Source organism: Scardinius erythrophthalmus (genome assembly GCF_964197995.2).
Source record: "Scardinius erythrophthalmus genome assembly, chromosome: 13".
In the NCBI taxonomy this organism is placed as follows: Eukaryota; Metazoa; Chordata; class Actinopteri; order Cypriniformes; family Leuciscidae; genus Scardinius; species Scardinius erythrophthalmus.
In genome coordinates, this window is record NC_138233.1 from 23,929,135 (window position 1) to 23,948,531 (window position 19,397).

Here is a 19,397-nt window from a genome sequence, read left to right on the forward strand (position 1 = left end):
TCACTAAAGACCCAAGGTATGTGTTTAAGGGTTAAACATTTATCTGATTATAGAAACTAATAGACATATTTGCCAAACTCCATTTACTAAATTTGGAGAATACACAAAAACAAAGAAATTATATTTTCAATTGCTCAAATTTTTTTTCAGACAACATATTTCAGTATGTTTAACAAAGGGGGATACCCAAGATTCGCCCCATTAAATCAATCTGTTATGTACACACTGTGGTCTCTTGCACCACGGCGCACCATTCATCTGTAGATTGTCTAATACACTCAAACGTGATAAATAGCCAGCATCTCTCTCTCTATGTCAAGCAAACAATTTGCCGATCTCCCAGGATGATAATGTTACCCCATATCTTGCACAGATGCACCCTGAGGTACAGGAATGAATGAAGGTTTGCATTCTGCAGGTGAACTCATGCATGACAATAATTCAATAACATAATACAGTTGGTTCCCTGACAAGAAATATGTCACTCACCAGTGTTTCTTTTAAATTTCATAGCCGTTAGGATATGCAGGCGCCTTTGATGGGTCGGTTTCAGCGTTTTTGCCATTTCAGATGAGAACAGATTTCTACAGATGACAATAGGCCCTACATCACAATCCAAGGATCTCTGCATGAGTAAAATCTGTGTTCACAATCCGTGCTGCAGCGTTCTAGAGACTTTGTGTGCTGTATTGAAATATACCTGACATTTCTAAATGCCAAGTCAGTATCATCATACATACAGTGAATCCAATATACGCATATAAAAGCCACTCCTGTGTAAGGCCTCATTTCTGCACTGGATTATTTTATTTTTTTTCGTGTTTCTCCTGCTTGATCTAGACTTAGATTACTTTCTTTACAACTCAATTTTGTTGCACAAACTACAACTGGTACTGTAAACCTGGTGACTATAAAGCAGCACTCTCACTATGGAGCTTTGCTATAGTCACTACACATAAAATATGATTTTATTATTTTTTTAACCAGCATTTTAATGAAAAACTTTATTTGAGGGCATTACATTACACAACTTCAGAAGTTTAGAGTCAAGTATAGTGAAAGAAGTATTTTATGGTCACTAAGGCTGCATTTATTTGATGAAAAATACAGTTTATTATTACAAATTAAATTGCATCATTACTCCAGTCTTCAATGTCACATAATCCTTTCAGAAATCATTCTGAGATGCTGATTTGCTGCTCAAGAAACATATCTTATTATCAATAGTGTTGAAAACAAGTGGTGCAAGATTTTTGTGAAAACTGTGATACATTTGTTTTCAGGATTCTTTATACAAATATTCCTTACACATGTCTACATTTGGTCTTATTAACATAAAGTAGCAGCAGTAGTAGTAGTAATCTTTAACATGTGTAAAAGTTATTTTGGTGACTTTTTACATTCTAAAAGTTCATTACTTTAAACTAGTATTACAGTTCAACAAAATCCTTATCTGCAGTGGGGCAGTTGACTTCAATGAGTCAGTTATTTCTGTTGATGTTTTGGGTTAGATTCAAACGCTCCAAGGGTGGTAAGATAGTGACAACTCCAAACCTTGTGAAAGCTCAGACTTTGCCAGGTTTAAGCTGTGCCTGAAGCATCATTGAGCAACTGCAGTGAATGCATGTGCCTGCACAAGCAGACTTGCTGAGGCAAAGCCTGAGAAGGAAACTGATACTGTAATAGAGGAACAAGCTCAACAGTTGTATAAAAGACTGGGTGAAAGGTTTCGTAAAGTACACTCTGTACAAAAGGAAATCTTTGCTGTAGTCTGTTTAAACATTCCTTATAACCAGACCACATTTGTACGGGTGCCCATTTGTCAGGTCCTTATAGTACAGTTTTGTCATTTGCTGCTTAACAATGCATATCCATAGCAGCTGTTATACAGTATGGAAACTCAATGGGATGGTAAAGCCTAGTTATCTTGTCCTTCATTTGTTCCTCTGTATCCTACACTATTAAAGTGCACGTATTTTATTATTACCTTTACTGTAGTGTGTAATATTGCTGTTTGTGAATGTTAAAGGTCTACAAGAGTTATTGTCTCCCAAAAAAAGATTCTGAACTGCCGATTCTGAACTGCCTGAAACGAGTCGTCAGTAATTCCAGTCTTATTTCCTGCACAAACCTACATTGAAACAAATTTGTATAATGCCAGCCTATGATCTTTATTGGCTACTCGAAAACAATGCTTACTTTGACCCTCAAACACTGTAGTTGTAGCTGAGCCTTGAGTTTGGTTTGTGTTTTGTGGACATGTCAAAGACGCCATTTTCTGTGCTGCAAAAGCAAATCCACTTAGATCTTATTACTACTTATACGCATCACAACAGATCGGGCCATCTGACCAATCAGAACAGAGTAGGTCAATCACAACAGACTGGGCTATGTGACCAATCAGAGCAGAGTAGGTCAGTCACAACAGACTGGGCTATGTGACCAATCAGAGCAGAGTAGACCAATCACAACAGACTGGACCATCTGACCAATCAGAGCAGAGTAGACCAATCACAACATACTGGGCCATCTGACCAATCAGAGCAGAGTAGATCAATTACAACAGACTGGGCTATGTGACCAATCAGAGCAGAGTAGACCAATCACAACAGACTGGACCATCTGACCAATCAGAGCAGAGTAGATCAATCACAACAGACTGGGCCATGTGACCAATCAGAGCAGAGTAGACCAATCACAACAGACTGGGCCATCTGACCAATCAGAGCAGAGTAGATCAATCACAACAGACTGGGCCAACTATGTTCGCAAGTTCCGTCGTTACCAGCATAGTTCAACGAGTCAGTGTTTCCCGAAACCATCGTTCTAACAGACATTCGCAAACAGCATCGCAAAGTAGTGTAATTGTAACGACAGCTCTTGACCTGTGGTTAGAAGCATAGTTTCTAGTTTGCATGACGGGGACTTAATAAATCCTTATCCTGAGCAAAATAAGCAAACTGACATTCAGTACAACATATGTCTTTTATTTACAATACAGATGCACATGTGCAAACATTCTTTACTATGTAAGAACAAGCCTATGATTGGAAATAGAGCAAAGAAAAAATGAGAAATAGTCCTCAGATGACATGTTTGTAATTTATAGGAAAACATCTAGCGTTAATTTGATCTCAAACAGATTCATTAAAATAAGTTATTACTCCACCACGTGTGTGACGTCATAAACCAACGTGGCTGAACGACCACTTTGCCATAAAATGGTTTCAGGAAACAGTCGTGACTAGCAAGTTGATTTCTTCAATGATGTATCGTACTATGGTAGTTAAGCAGCGAGTTACGTCGTTGTTCGGGAAACGCACCCCTGAGCAATGTAGGCTAAAAACAATATTAGGAACCTTTAAATTAGTAGGGGCACATTGTAAAATAAAAGTTGAAAGAGGGATTTTCCCAGCAATAAACCATATTGGGTTCCCTAAATAACCTTTAAGTGAACAGTTCTAAAAAAAAAATATTTTCCACTTTTTCCACTGTAAAGAAACTTTTGTGGAATGGAAAGGTTTCATGGATGTTAAAGAACATCTTACTGGGGATCCATGTTTCTCCTACTTAGATCAGTATCAGTATAGTCTTATTTAATGGCACGCCAGCATCTGTGACTATCTTCACGGCAAAAACTGAATTGTTTTAAGGGAGATTAAAAGTCTGTTTGAGATTTCAGGGTGGATTTCATGCAATTTATTGTTCGGACACATATCCCACTCTTCTTGCCATGCACTTATTTAATATATAATGATTGACAGTAGGTCTAAGGTCTGAGGGAGGAATTTGACATTCTTCTACATCCAGATTAATAGTCTCCTTTGAAGCAGTGTCAGCTCGCTCATTCCCTGAAAGCTCAACATGGCCTGGAACCCAGCAGAAGATTATACCAAAGAATTGATTCTGTAAGTGGTTTACTTTAAAGGATGATCACCAAAGGATGATCAGTTTTTAAAGCGACCATTGCTTGAAGACATTATTTGGAATCCGTGAAAATTATAAAATTATTTTGTTGTGTCTTTTCAATATATTCCAAAGCTAAAAGTACTTCAGCTATGAAAATTGAGCATCGTTTTGGAATGCGAATTTCATAATGTTGCTGTCCATTCACCATTGCTGCAGTCACACCATTTCCCATATTCAAACCATCTGTAAATATGGGTGAATGAAAAGGGGAATGACTTCTTATGTCTAAATACTGTTGTCTATACATTTTGGTCAGTCACTCCTTTCTTCCGATGAGTCAAATCCAAGTTGATCCATGACAGGTTTCTTTATTGTTCAGCAAGGTAAAAAAACTGAAGTGTATTTGATTTAAAGTGTTCAAGTTTATATTTAAGCTGTGGTTTAATATGATTACCAATAGGTCTGATGCTTTTCGGTTTGCTCTCATACAAGTGAATGTATTGGGGTTAAAAGACTGTAAAATAGGCTGGGTTATTTTTGTTTGCTTTTAGTTTGATGGCATATTGAAGTGATAGCTTCAACCGTCTGTTCTGAAGTGATGGTTCATTGGCTTTGCACAAACTTTGCACTGGTGAAGTTCTGAATGCTTGCAAGGTGAGCTGTAATCCCTGATGATGGTGTCAAGTATCTGTTTTATGATTTCCTGGCAGAATCATAAATTATGCTCCCATACTCTACGAAGCTGCAGAAAGACAGTGTAGGCTGCTCCCCGTTTAGTTTTGGCCAACACTTTAATCATATTCATAGCTTTAAGACATTTGTTTTTAACTGAGGAATGAAAAAAATGTTTCTTCTCTCTAGATATCGCTGGATTTACCGGCAGATCTTTGGCCTGTGTGTAAGTGTGTGTATGTGTGGGGTGAGTGGGAGTGTAGTTCATGGCCAAAGGCTCTCAACTAAAGATATCTGTAGAACTCTGCACTCTCCATTATCTGTTTTCTTCACAAAGCAGTCTTTCATTTAGCTTCTGTTGGCGTGAACATACTGACAACATCTTCCTCGAAAGGATATTTGTTCCAAATGAGAACAACACAACCATTTAATCTTATCTCAATGCTCTTCACCGCTCTTCAACACTCTGACTATCTGCAGCTGGACCCTGTTGTCACAACAAGCAGAGCTCAAATCCTTAACAAAGCCTTTGTCTTAGCACTTATTTTCTTAGCAGAATAATATGGCACTTTCCTCAGGCTTAAAAGGATCAGGATGTCTGACATATTTTATACGGTAAGGAGATGGCTGAGAGGATAGTGGACTTTCAATGTCATAAAAATGAAAATGAAAAAGAAGCTATATGGAGATCCTCAGTCATTCAGTACTATGCTGATGGACACTGAAAAAGGTAGAGGCTTTTGGCAATAAACTTCCACAACAGGATGTCTTACATGCAAATCCGTGAAATCAAGCAAATCTGTGTGCTGGCAAAACCGGTTTTCTGTTCAGTCAACAAATCTAGGAAAAGTACTTTCAGAGCTTAACTGCATATATTATATTATAAATATAACTTTCTACTATTTAATACACAAATCTCTGAGATACTTAATTCTGATTGGTCATTTGCAGCATTCTAAGGTCAAATGTAATAATGATAAGGTGTATATTTGATTGATGGCAACCAATGTCCTATTGCTGTGCTAGTTATGTCTGTGTCACTCTTGTGTCTCTTTCTTCTCAGTTATTGAATTTAAATTTAAACTTGTACTAAATATGTGATATCTATTTTATTAATCAGAGGAATCGAGCCATCCAATAAGCACAACAATTTTTACAGTCTGTCATTATTGAAAAATAAATCCTTTTATAGACCCTTCTGCTTCACATCAGGGTCATGATCATCCTGTCTAGTTTTGCAATGATTTATCTTATACTTTGATCAAATTCAAAGTCAAATTATTTATATTTTCTGTGATTGGCTATTCAAGTTTTTTAATTGAAAACTACAAAACAAAACTTTCATAATAGGACTTAACGCTTCATGCAACACATACTTTCAAAAAGTGAATAACATATTAAAATAGTATTTAATAATCAAATAAAATATATAATTTGAATAAAAATAACTCATTTAGCTTTTTAACTGATTTTGTGTGATCCTCCACACTTCCTGCATTTACAGTTTTTCTGAATTGCTAAAACACTAAACCCCATTCTCTGAACCAAATTCTCAATAGCCTAAACCAATTTGTTGAATAAATCACTCTTTCTGTAAAACATTAAAGGGGTGGTATAATGCCCTTTTCACATGATGTAAAATATGTATTTGATGTCCACAGAGTGTGTTTGTGAAGTTTTAGCTCAAAATACCCCATAGATATTTTTATATAGCATGTTAAAATTGTCACTTTTTGAGGGTGAGCAAAAACGCACCGTCTTTGTGTCTGTCCCTTTAAATGCAAATGAGCTGCTGCTCCCAGCACAGAGGGCGGAGCTTCAAGAGCTTGCACTCACACAGACATGCACTAGAGGTGGGCGATACTCCAAATTTTGGTATCGATCTGATATCAAGTAAATACAGGGCCAGTATCGCCGATATCGATATCGATACCGATACCAATACCAATACTACCAATACCAATTTTAAAAGCATGCATTTGAACTTGTATGCACTTTCCTGTGCTAGAGCAGTGTGTCATGATTTATGAGGTGAATGCATCATTAATATGCTAAATCTGAAAACGTTTTCATGACTACTAAATATTTTGTGATTTGTGCTCTCAACTCGCCTGTAATTATTAGTCAGTGACTTTTACAAAACTACCCTAATTATAGTAAAAGTACTATTGTACACTAGCCTACTGTTCAAAAGTTTGGGGTCTGTAAGATTTTTAATTCTCTTCTGCATTTATTTGATCAAAAATACAGTAAAAACTGTAATATTACAATTTAACATAGGCTATCTGTTTTCTATGCCATAATTAACTCTAATTTATTCAATTGATCAAAGCGTAATTTTCGGCATCATTACTCCAGTTATGATGATAATTAATTTTAATATGCTGATTTACAGCTCAGAAAACATTTCTTATTATCAATGTTGAAAACAGTTTCATATTTTTTTGTGGAAACCATGATGCAGAATTATTTGATGAACCAAGTTGAAAGAACAGCATTTATATGAAGTAGATTTTTTTAACAGTGAAAAACCCTTGACTGTCACTTTTGATCAATTTAATGCATCGATCCTTGTTGAATAAAAATATTAATTTCATTAAAAAAATCTTACTGTCCTCAACATTTTGAACCGTTATATACACTTTTGCTTTGTTTGTTGCAAAATAACTCCTGATTGTTTCTCTGTCATCTAAGCAAGTCTTCGTTTCCTAAACGTGCCTGTGAGCTCAGTGAAGCACCAGCATCGAACGCTCTCTGTGATTGATTGGTTTCGTCTTGTATCCAGATGACTAGGAGAAAAAGTTCTATCCTACACATTATCCGCTAACATTCGCTTATTTTTCCACTTAGAAGCTTATTTTACGCATTGAATTGCGTGCTAAATTAATAAAAATTACTGGTAAAAAAACACATTTGGATCGTTATTTTTATGTGAGGATCGATCCTTTTCGATACCACGTCAGTATCGAAATATCATTATTTTAGGATCGATCCGCCCACCTCTAACATGCACTGAAAACTTAAAAAACTTTTAGCCTTTTACGTTCAAACCGGAGTCAGACAAAGATGGAGAGACTCAAGAAGAAGTTACAACATGTAGAAGCAACAGGACATTTCCGAATGGTTAGTTGATGAATTTATGCAGCTTCTGTGTACTGTAGTTATTCCTTCTAGTCATTGATTAGCATATTCTGTCACGATAATCTATACATCTGGGGGCGGGGTTTATGTAAATGTTAGGGTTAGTGATGTCACTAACCCGGGAGGAATGTCGTGTAGTCCCTACCAGCCGTTTGTTGTAGTCCTTAAAAAGCAGTTTCTTTAAAAGCAAATATCTCCCTTTGCTTGTAACTTTGCAGATGTTGTTTATGCTCAAACAGCAACATTACACACTAACTAAAGTTAGAAAGTGAAATCATAATCAACCACCCCTTTAAACAAAGTTCAGGTAGTTAAAACACTGTTTGCAAATCTCATGAACTCTTTTTGCAAACTTCTAAACACATTCTCACTCGCTAAAACACATTTTGCACTGTGATGCACTTGTGTTTCAAAACGCTAAACACAGCAGGCAGTGCAAAGTTAAGACACACCTTCAAGTTGTCATCATTTACACACAACGGCTCAAAATTGTTCACACTTATTTGTAATGATGTGACCAAACCAACTGTACATAATACAAGTCAGTTCAGAGCCTTGAGCCAAAATGTTGCACTGAATGTGTATACCAACAATGGATGGAGATAAGGAAGAGGATGAGAAAAAGGAGGTGAACAAGGAGGAAGAGGACGAGGAAGAGTGGTGTGGAGAATGTTGTCAAGGCTGGATCTACTTTAGGCTTTTTCCCTTTACCTGCAGAGATAACAGTGTCTGAGATGTGGAGAAACTCCTCCGGTCGGACCAACATGAAGACATGATGCTGAAACAGAATCAATCTCTCACTGACCTTGATTTTGCAGTTGCATAACTCTTTTGAGTCTACTTTACTGTAACATGCTTTTCATTTAGAGTTTTTTACTGTAACCTTTTTTGCTTATGCCATTGGGTCACTGTATTTTCACAGTATGCAATTGTTGAATATACATACATTTGATAGGCCTACTATTCAATATTCAGAACAATACTATACTTGCAGGGCATACAGTCAACAATTTATTGTATATTGTACTGCAAGTTGTCATAACTATACTTTTTTGAATCTACTAAGTAGATTCATTTTAGCTCAGATAAAAGTGTTTTGAGGCAATTGTTTGATTTTGCCAGAAGAGTCAGACGTTCTGTGAATGTGGTTTGAAAATTTGGTTTTGAGAAAGTGAGTGATGGTTTCAAGAAATGTGTTTTTAACAATTCAGAAAAATTGTAATATGTGACTTCCTGTAACACAGCAAACATGACATATGTGCATCCAAACACATATGTTTACATTTTTGCAGTCTCTGCAGTTTTCCGTTCAGTAATGTGTCCAGAAAAGGTCATAATATCAGTGACCTTTTGGAAACCTATTCAAGTTATAGCAAATGGCCATAGCCATGAGACGTTTTGAGAGGGATTGATATTGAGAGAGAGAGAGAGAGATGTGTTGTATGTCAGACTCAGCAGGTCTGCTGAGAGTTTGATTGTATTTCCTGGTCGTGCTGCGCTGTGCCTAGTCCTGTCCCCTTTCTCCCCAACCACGCGCCATCTGCCTCTCCTGCTCTTCATCCTCCTCCCTCTCCTCCAGTATGCAAGCAGCATTTCAACCCGCCCACAAAACCTGGTTCGAGCAGGGCCAGGCAATGATGATGTGACACAAGGTAAAGGTTCTCAAGCACGTTTTGTTCCCTGTTGATATGCTGCTCTCTTAAGGCAGAACAGGGTGGATAAAAACATGCCGCTCTAATGCCTCGAGTAAGAAAAGTTGCTTGGTTTCCAACTTTATGTGGTGGAGTGAGTAATAACCAAACTTGTTTTTGTAAGATTATGAAAACAACCGTGAAGTGTTGCATTGCTGCTTAGATCTCAGTGAAGCTGTAATGAGTAGGATGATGCATGTATTTGAACAGCTTACATATATGACTGATAAAGTGAAATAGGATTAAATGCATATTTTCTCCAATTGTTACGCTAATGGTAGATTTGCACGGTAGAATTCACACTCAAAACTAGTCATTGCAGCCCACTCATAGCTTAGCAGGCATGCAGAGCCCTTTTTCGAGACGGCGTTTAATTTTGCCTCTTTTAGTTTTTTTACAGCCTTGGACTAATTTTTTTTTTTTTTTTTATGGCCAAAATGTATTGGGTTGCAAAATCATTTCTATTGCACACTACTGTTAAAAAGTTTGGGGTGGTGTTTAAAAGATGTCATGATGCTCACCAAGACTGCATTTATGTGATTAAAAATACAGTAAAAGAGTAATATTGTGAAATATTATTGCAATTAAAAAAGTGTTCTATTGTAATATATTTTAAAATGTCACATTTAGAATCATTCTAAAATGCTGATTTGGTGTTCAAGAAAAAAATATCATCAAATTTTAAAGCTTTTTGTGGAAACTTGCAGGATTATTTGATGAACTGAAAATTCATAAGAACAGGCCTATTTATTTGAAATATAAATATTTATCATTGATCAATTTAATGCATGTTTGTTGAATAAAATAATATATTTTTTTATTTTACTGACCCCAAACGGGATCCCAAATGGGATGTAAAAAGTCACAACTGGGAGATATGAATTCACGATTGTGGGTGAGTAAATGATGACAAAATACTCACATTTTAGGTACACTCTTAAAAATTGTTCATGCAAATTCTATGGTTTCATGAAGAATGGGATGCCCATGGATCATTTCCATTGCACAAAATGGTCTTTATAGTAGAATGACAAGAACTATAAGAACAATGACATCACTGCAAAAAACCCTTTTGGAACCTTTATTTTCAAGAGTGTTGTTGGGAGTTGTATCCACCACTCTGACCCATTGAACTTTGCATCTGAAATTCGGACAGGGTTCATTTGATCTTCAACAATCAAAACAACAATACAGACTAGTCCAAAAAAGCCTAAATTTTCGAGGTGACTTCAATCCACCTTTTCTTACCTGCAAGTTCCATCTATTTCCTCCACTGTATGACAAAAAGGCCTGTTGAAAGAAAATTGCTCTCATCTCAGGATAGAAGATGGAATGGCGGCATACTTTTGAAAATAAGGTTCTACAAATGATTTACTTGTACCAACAGGAATTCTTTATGTGCTTGGACAAAACAGCCTAAAGCTGAACATGAAACAGCATTCATCCGTGCTTGAATTCAGATTAATATCTCTCTATTCAAATACCTGACTTGTTTAATAATACAGAACCTGATCATGTGAATACAATAACCCAGTGATTCGCTCTGATGGGACCTTCATTATCTTACAGAAGCAGGCAACAACGATTATTCAGATTAGCATTGCAGGGTCAGACTGACATATGAGTGAGCTCAAACTCATGGCTGTCCTGATCTCTCAGCTGTGATCTCAGTGAGAATTGTTAAGCAGGCCGCAAGAAGCTGTTCTCATTCAAATAAAGATGTAAATGCATCCATGACAAGGTCCAAACGCAATAAACATTAGGTGCAACTGCGCTGTTCATTGGCCATCAGTATTTAAATCAGAGATCATCGAAAGTCATCTAATGTTAAGTAAATGCTAGATGATTAGCAGCTTGAGATAATGTAACCAATATTGTATTAAAAAGACAATATAGTTCACAGAAAAATTCACATTCACCTGGAGGGCAAATGATTCGAAATTTAAAATCGTTTACTCATCTTTATCTCATTCCAAAACTGTGTGATTTACATTCTTCAAATGAACAAAAAAGGAGACGTTTAGCAGAATATCCATGCTGCTCTTTTCAATACAAGAGTTATGTTAACTCTTAAAAAGTTAATGGGGACCAGGGTCTGTCAAGCTGAAAAAAAAATCACCATAAATATATTTTGTTGTGGTCCGTGTAAGCAAGAAAACCATCTGGGTTTGGAATGACGTTTGGGTAAATAATGACTGATTTTTAATTTTGAGTGAGCTGTCCCTTTTATCGGGAGGATTTAATATTTCAAATAGAGATGTGTTTCATTGTACCTCTGTGGCATTTCTCCATTTTTGTTTTGTGGCAGCTTTCATCAGGTTTTTTCAGGTTGCAAACTAATAATGGATCATCTGTCAATGCACTGTAAAACCGTTAATCTGTTCCATCCATTCTCCTCATTGTGCTAGTAACCACACCACGCTTCTACTGAAGCCAACATATTGAAATTCACATAATAATCAAGACAGTCACGCAATTCTGAGATGATCAGTAATATCTGCATTGGCTCTTGACGTCAAACATTCTGCCCTCAGCCTAACATGAAATATAGTTATTGGCAAATTGCCAGTTGTGAATGTGAAGCTTATCACACGTTGATGACAAGCTTTGGTCTGTGTATTATTTACTATAAATAAAACAGTACTTGCCAAATTCTTAAAAAAAAATTATGATTGTTTTGACACTATGGGACTATAATTATAGGATTAATCACGCAATTATAATTATTTATTCACTACTGGCAAAATAGGCTTTCAATAAAACTCGGCTTCCTATCCAGTAGGAAGGCTTTTTTTTTTTTTTTATCAGTGCAACCTGACTAGAGAAAACAGTCTTCCACTTCAAACTTCAACACCCATAATGCACTGGGCATGTTGCCGTAGTAGGTCCCACCAGTCTACTATGGATACTCTTATCAGTCAAATACAACTTTGGGTTACAGTTTATTTTAAAGTGTCTGTGTTACAGTGTAATTATACATGTAAGTACTGAGTAATAATAATTACCAACATGTACATACTATACGGTTAGGGTTAGGATTAGGGTGTGGTTAAGGTTAGTTGCATGTAATTTTACACAATTTATAGTAATTCATTACTGTAATGTGTAACAATGACACTGTAGAATAAAGTGTTACCCAACTTTGTTTTAGTAGGAAATACTTCTTAGCAAACTTTTAGTCATAATGGTGTCGACTTGTATTGTAATCCCATGTGCAAGAATCCCAAATGTTTAGTGGGAGTGAGTTACTTTCGTTTTCCTGTGAAGGCAGCGGCTAAAGGCTGCAAAGAATCTTAAATACGGAGAGACAATGGAAATGTAACAATGGAAAATCTGAAAAACATCTGTCTGTAGTCAACATTTCAAACTGGATGACCATGACCAAACAGTGTTTTAGGCCAAACGGAGGGGATAAAACTGAAAGAATCTGTTCAGTCCTTCAGTTCAATCCTTTAATTCCGCCCGAATCAAAATGCCGTCGCGTATACAGGTTAGAAAGCTGTTGCCATAGAGCTCCATTTTTACCATAATGCTGTTTTAAGAGTAGACATAGTATAATACAATTTTCAGTATTAATAACCCTCTGTCGATCCGACTGTCCATGGGTGGGGATACAAAAATGCAGAAGTACAATCTGTAGTTTTTTAGAAAAGCCCTGGAGCTGTCAAAATTCTTGTGTCATTTTACGTCATCCGGTGGACATTTGCTGACATATAAACACAAATTTCTCGGCCCAGGTAACATAGAGAACTAGTAAACCTTATTGATTTACATATACTACCAACATTGTAACAATAAAAAGAGGGTTAAATAATCTGTAAAGTTACACTTAGTTCAGTTCTGTCATTAGAGTTCGAGTCAATTTTCGTACGGCTTCACAAGACTTATATAACACACAAGTAGCTATGTTTCCATCCAAATTTGTGTATTTAAATTGTGCGCAAAATTGTAATATCCCAGAAAACATTTGCGAATGAAGCACTGTTTCCACCTAATGTGTTCAAGAGAACAAAACTGTCACTTCCTGGGAAATTGGCACACAATATCTGTAATAAAAATGGTTGCTGCAATCGGGAAAGCTCTTTTTTCATACATCATAAATGACTTGCTCCTCAGAGCGTGCAGACGAAATGCAATAACTGTCTTCTTATCTTGCGTTCGGATACAGATGCCTGGTGTTTGTGAATGTAATCAGGAATGTGATAGTTCTAGGAGGGGATTATACCCAAACATTGTGATAACAAACTTTGTCTTAGGCATTTCAAAATGACCAAATAAACATTTGAGATGCAATGCAATGAAATTGTTCTGCTGGTTAGTCCAGTTATCCACTCACATCCTCTGTCGAGTTTTGAAGGATTTATCCAATGTGTTTCATAGTAGTTTATGCACGTCTTGTTACAGGATAAAGAAATGATCCGCCTCAACTAAGCGAATACGTTTTTTATGCCTGTCTTTCGAACTTTGATGCACATCTTAGCATTTCAGTGCAGCATTTTTTATCGCGATATCCCAAAAATGGATGGAAACAGCTATATAGACTACATTAATTTGTCAATTTTAGAGCCTTTTTGATCACTGTTGCTGTATGGAAAAGAGCTGCATAAAGATTCTTCAAAGACTAACCACTAATTGATCTCAACCAATTTGATATCTGCACTTTCCCAGCACTGTGTCAACATCGCTGAAGAATGTCTTGACACCCATGTGGTCAGTGAGAGCAGAACACTGTTTACAAGGTGCAGGCAGATGTGTATTTCAGTCATGTCATCAGTCATTCTCCTTACTTTGACAGACAAATGACTAGGTCTGTCTGAAAGACAGTAAATGTGAACAGTGGTTTATAATACTTCCTCTCCACATTAGTCATGTTTGATATTACTCAGAACCCTGCAAAGGTGAGTATCTGTAGCTTTTTCCTGGACATTTGTTTGCTAGGTTGTGTATATACACAATGAAGTCAATAGTTTGCATGAATATTTTGAACTTTAATTCAATTACTTCATTATTTTAACAATGACAAGTAGCCTTGAAGAAAAAGAGTTATGTAAGTGGTTCCCTTCAGTATTGAATTGTTCTATTTTCTGCTTTATCTATACAAAGCTATACAGTGAGTGTTTTAAAATAAATGTTTTAAGGACACATAGTCCTAAGAATAATGAATTAAAATGACTAAACAGACTAAAATATTGCGCATAGCATAAAAATGAATAGTTCAATAAAATAAATACCAAAACAGACCAGAATATTGCTTCGGCATGGCCAGTGTATGTGTATATATATATATATATATATACATATGCATCAACATTCTTAACAGTATTAATTGATGATGTGCATCAAAATTCTGTGTTAAATTTGTTAAAATAAAATTCAAACTCAAATCAGTTTAGTTCAAAGTACTTTCAATTATTTTATAATTTTAATAATTTAAAATAAAATAACATTGCCGCAGCATTATTGCATAAATATACAAACAACATATCATGGAGAAATCCACTAAGAATTATTTTGTGTCTGCCGATAGCCATTCATTTGCACTTTACCTTGGAGGCTGTTCAGCATAACTCCTGAATCAGCATTTTATTGATTTATTTTTGTTTTTTTAAATGCTGCTCATTTACACACCAAGTCTGGAAAGACTGGCAGTGACTTAATTTAAATATTCACAGCTTGAATGAGTACAACAACTTAATTAAATTTTACAGAGTTTTAGACGGGAAGTTACAATGAACACAAGAGCACTGTTTCACTGTCTCATTACCCTCTGACGGTTAATGCAAAACCAAGGCAAATGAAGACATAAAGAATCAAAGAAGCTCACAATGAGGAAGGTCAACGCATTATCTAAGAGGAAAGAAAGAGAGGACGCAGATAAAACAGAGCTGTCACTCGAGCCATGCCTGTCAAACACAGATGAGACTGCTTATATTGCTGACTGTGAGGCTGTGCCAAGAAATGCTTCATATCTTTTAGTTTGTGAATCCTAGGATTAAGTGGTTTGGTTTCCTTCCTTGCATTTTTGTAAGTGATGATTGATCCATTATCAAGATATGGTTTGAAATCATCTCAGTGCGCAAGGTCTTGAAGGACAGGATGTTACAAAATACTGATATAAACATGGTCGTAATCCACTCATAAAACTGTCCATATAAGCAGCATTGTGAAATAGAGACGCATGTGGCATCTTTCATTAATGCCCTTAGGGTTGCACATTTTTCACTTCATCCTCAAAGTGCACTTCGTCAAAGTCCACCTGCTGCCAGTGGCCCGGTGCCCACCGTCTGTTGAGTCTTATTTGTGGGCCATGCCTGCTCCATGTGCTCATCCTCTCTCACTCCATGGCAGGTCTTGGCACCAAGTGTGGGGTCTGTTTACATCATCACTGGTGAAGCCATTTTGTGTCTTTATCATAAGGTAACTGTGGAGAACTTTTAATAAAGAAACTGCTAAAGAAATGCTGATCACCTTGTGTCTCAACATGATATGCATTACACTATAGTGTGAACGTGATCTCTGTTTACATAACAGTCAAACAAAGACTATGCGCTTCAGGCTGTTAGCAGTAGCGCTAGCATTGATAATAGATAATTACCTTCTGGTATCTGTTGAAACGCTTTAATGTTTTGCTTTCGTGAGTTAATCAGACACTAATTTTCTTAAGTCTGTTTCGATATTTTGTTCACAATCTTCAAAAGCATTGAGGTGACTTTACCACAAAGCAGAGTTGCATGCTATTAGAGCAATATGAAACCTGTAAGGTGTGTATTTACTTTTGAACAGGACTATTTTAACTTTGTGTAAAATTTAGAGCTCTACCTCACCCAAAGCTTAAAACAAACAGACAGATATACAGAGACAGAGAGAGAGAGAAAGGGTAAAAACGCCCCCAATCTGTGTGCCCGGCTGATGGTTGATGGGTGTTGGGCTGAGTTTAGGGAGAGGGGGAGGGTTTTTAGAGGGAGGGACAATGTCATCAGGATTGGGGAGGAGAAGATCAACCTGATTCCTCAGGGAGTAAGGTGTCTCAACTACTCTCATGAACATGGTAAATTAGCTGGAACCGTCAACACTAGCTTTCTGGCAGTCTAAGTGTTCATTATGGATGAAAAGCGATTCTTTTTTTTTCCGCATTGGAATACAAAGGTGTGAGGACTTTGGGAAAAGTTTTATGTATAGCGGCAGTCGAGGACCTCAGGTGAGTTTCTGAGATGTCAGACATGCGGTGTCAGTTTGCTAAACTTCTTTGCCTAATTTCTGCCAGTTGATTTTAGCACACAATCTACATATGTGAATATCCAAAAGTGTGTTAATGATGCTTTGTGGGATTTTATACTTATTGTTGTTTTGCTGTGGTAAGCATTTCTTTGGGCTACAATCAAGCTGTTAGAAGTGTTACAGTGCAGCATTTGTAACTCCTTGTTACTGTATTTTTTTTCTATTTCTAAATACAGAAATAAATATTTGTTATAGTTCCTAGTATCAAGAAAGCTGGTGCTACTAATTACTAATGTGAAGAAGACTGTGCAAGTGTACTTCACAGGTCTCTGTATGTTTTTATTGACAATTTTTATAAGACAATTGTCAGTTTTTTAGTTGACACAAACCAATATTCTGATAACTATAATATTAATAATATTAAATATTATTCTTAATTCAAATCTTTGACTTGTCACTTACAGCATGACCTCTCTTCTGAATACTTTATTGCTGGGGCCTATATGTAATCTCATTCAAAATTAAATTATATTTCTTTCTAAATACCTAGTAATTTCCCATCTCATCCATCAAGGGCTTTTAACACAGTGTGGTCATTAGAGATTATATAAAAAAGAAGAAGTATAAATGAAGTCTTCAGATGCAAAAGCCTCTAAGTGCCGTCTGAAATTTTCTTCTAGAATGATCACTTTTATCAAGCTTGTATGTTTATGTTCAGTTATTTCACTTTAATGGCAATGAAAATTATCTATTAATTGTCATTAAAGTGAAACTACTGAACCTAAATATACGAGCTTGATAAAAATGTTCATTTCAGAAGAAAATTTCAGATGGCACTTAGAGGCTTTTGCATCTGAAGTCTTCATATATAAAAGATATATATAAAAAGGTGGTGATGCATGAAGGTGGACATCTTGACGATCACAAGAAGGTGGCCACCTTAAAGGTTTAGTTCACCCAAAAAATGAAAATTCTGTCATCATTTACTCACCCTCATGTCGTTCCAAACCTGTAAGACTTTCGTTAATCTTCAGACACAAATGAAGTCCTTTTCGATGAAATCTGAGAGCTTACTGTCCCTCCATAGAAAGCTATGCAACTACCACTTCAAACTACACTTCAAAAAGTTCATAAAGAGATCGTAAAACTAATCCATAATGAAATGAGTGGTTTAGTAAACAAATTCTGAAGTGACTCGATCGCTTTATATGATGAACAGATTGAATTTAGGCTTTTATTCACATATAAACATTGATCAGTGAACATAAACAGAAGCTCAACCGCACTTGCTTTAATACATAAGAATGAACCTCATTGGTTCTTGCTTAAGCTCAAACGTGCTGTGTAACACATGAAAATGAATCTCATTGGTTCTTACAGAAGCTCAAAATTTCTGCGTAACATGAGAATAAACATCACCGGTTCTTGCAGAAGCTCAAACGAGCTGCGTAACACGAGAGTGAACCTCATTGGTTCTTGCAGAAGCTCAAACGTGCTGCGTAACACGAGAGTGAACCTCATTGGTTCTTGCTGCGTAACATTAGAGAGAACCTCATTGGTTCTTGCTGCGTAACATTAGAGAGAACCTCATTGGTTCTTGCTACGTAACATTAGAGTGAACCTCATTGGTTCTTGCTACGTAACATTAGAGTGAACCTCATTGGTTCTTGCTGCGTAACATTAGAGTGAACCTCATTGGTTCTTGCTACGTAACATTAGAGTGAACCTCATTGGTTCTTGCAGAAGCTCAAACGTGCTGCGTAACATTACAGAGATCCTCATTGGTTCTTGCTGCGTAACATTAGAGAGAACCTCATTGGTTCTTGCTGCGTAACATTAGAGAGAACCTCATTGGTTCTTGCTGCGTAACATTACAGTGAACCTCATTGGTTCTTGCTGCGTAACATTAGAGTGAACCTCATTGGTTCTTGCTGCGTAACATTACAGTGAACCTCATTGGTTCTTGCTGCGTAACATTAGAGTGAACCTCATTGGTTCTTGCAGAAGCTCAAACGTGCTGCGTAATATGAGAATGAACCTCACTGGGTCTCGCACATCAAGCGAACATGCTTGAGCTTCCATTTACCACAACTGATGTGTGAGTTGACGAATGTTTATACGTGAATAAAAGCCTAAATTAAATATGTTCAGTGTATGAAGTGATCTTGATGAACTTCTTGAAGCGTCAAAGTGGTAGTTGTGTGGACTGTCAATGGAGGGACAGAAATCTCTCTGATTTAAAAAAATATATATTTTAATTTGTGCATGTTCCCAAGATCTTACAGGTTTTGAAAGACATGAGGGTGAATAAATGATGACAGAATTGATATTTTTGGGTGAACTAACACTTTAAGTGTCCAGGGCCAAGTAAACTAGGATTAAGCCATTTGTCTTAACTATCCATTCTCTGAAGCCCCCCCCCCCCCCCCCACTAATTTAGATAATAGCCTCCCTGTGGCACTAGGTGTGGACATGAGGGAAATTTTGTGAGGTCCTCATGTCCATTTACATAGACAGGTGGGATCTACTGACACACAAAAATGTTGTGCATGATGTTAGAATTCAATATTTAATGTCCTATACAGTAGAAAATATACAGGTATGCACTAAATGCTTCACTTATTAGCAGGCAGTTCTTGTTCAAAAATATTTTGTGAAGACGTTATATTCATCCGTAATGCTTCAGCGCCGTTGAAATAGCTGCTCTGTTTAAAATTACGCATCCATGGGCATGTTGATGCTTGGCTCTGGACACAACCTTTGCAA

The 19,397-nt window shown here is 36.6% G+C and overlaps 1 protein-coding gene across 1 annotated transcript in view; it reads left to right on the plus strand.

Moving 5' to 3' along the window:
• The first annotated feature begins 16,495 nt into the window (after positions 1-16,495).
• Positions 16,496-19,397, plus strand: part of fat2 (FAT atypical cadherin 2) — a 49,778-nt gene continuing 46,876 nt past the window's right edge. The window contains exon 1 of the mRNA XM_081383575.1: positions 16,496-16,611. The gene's annotated coding sequence lies outside the window, so the exon portion shown is untranslated. The remainder of the gene's footprint in view (positions 16,612-19,397) is intronic.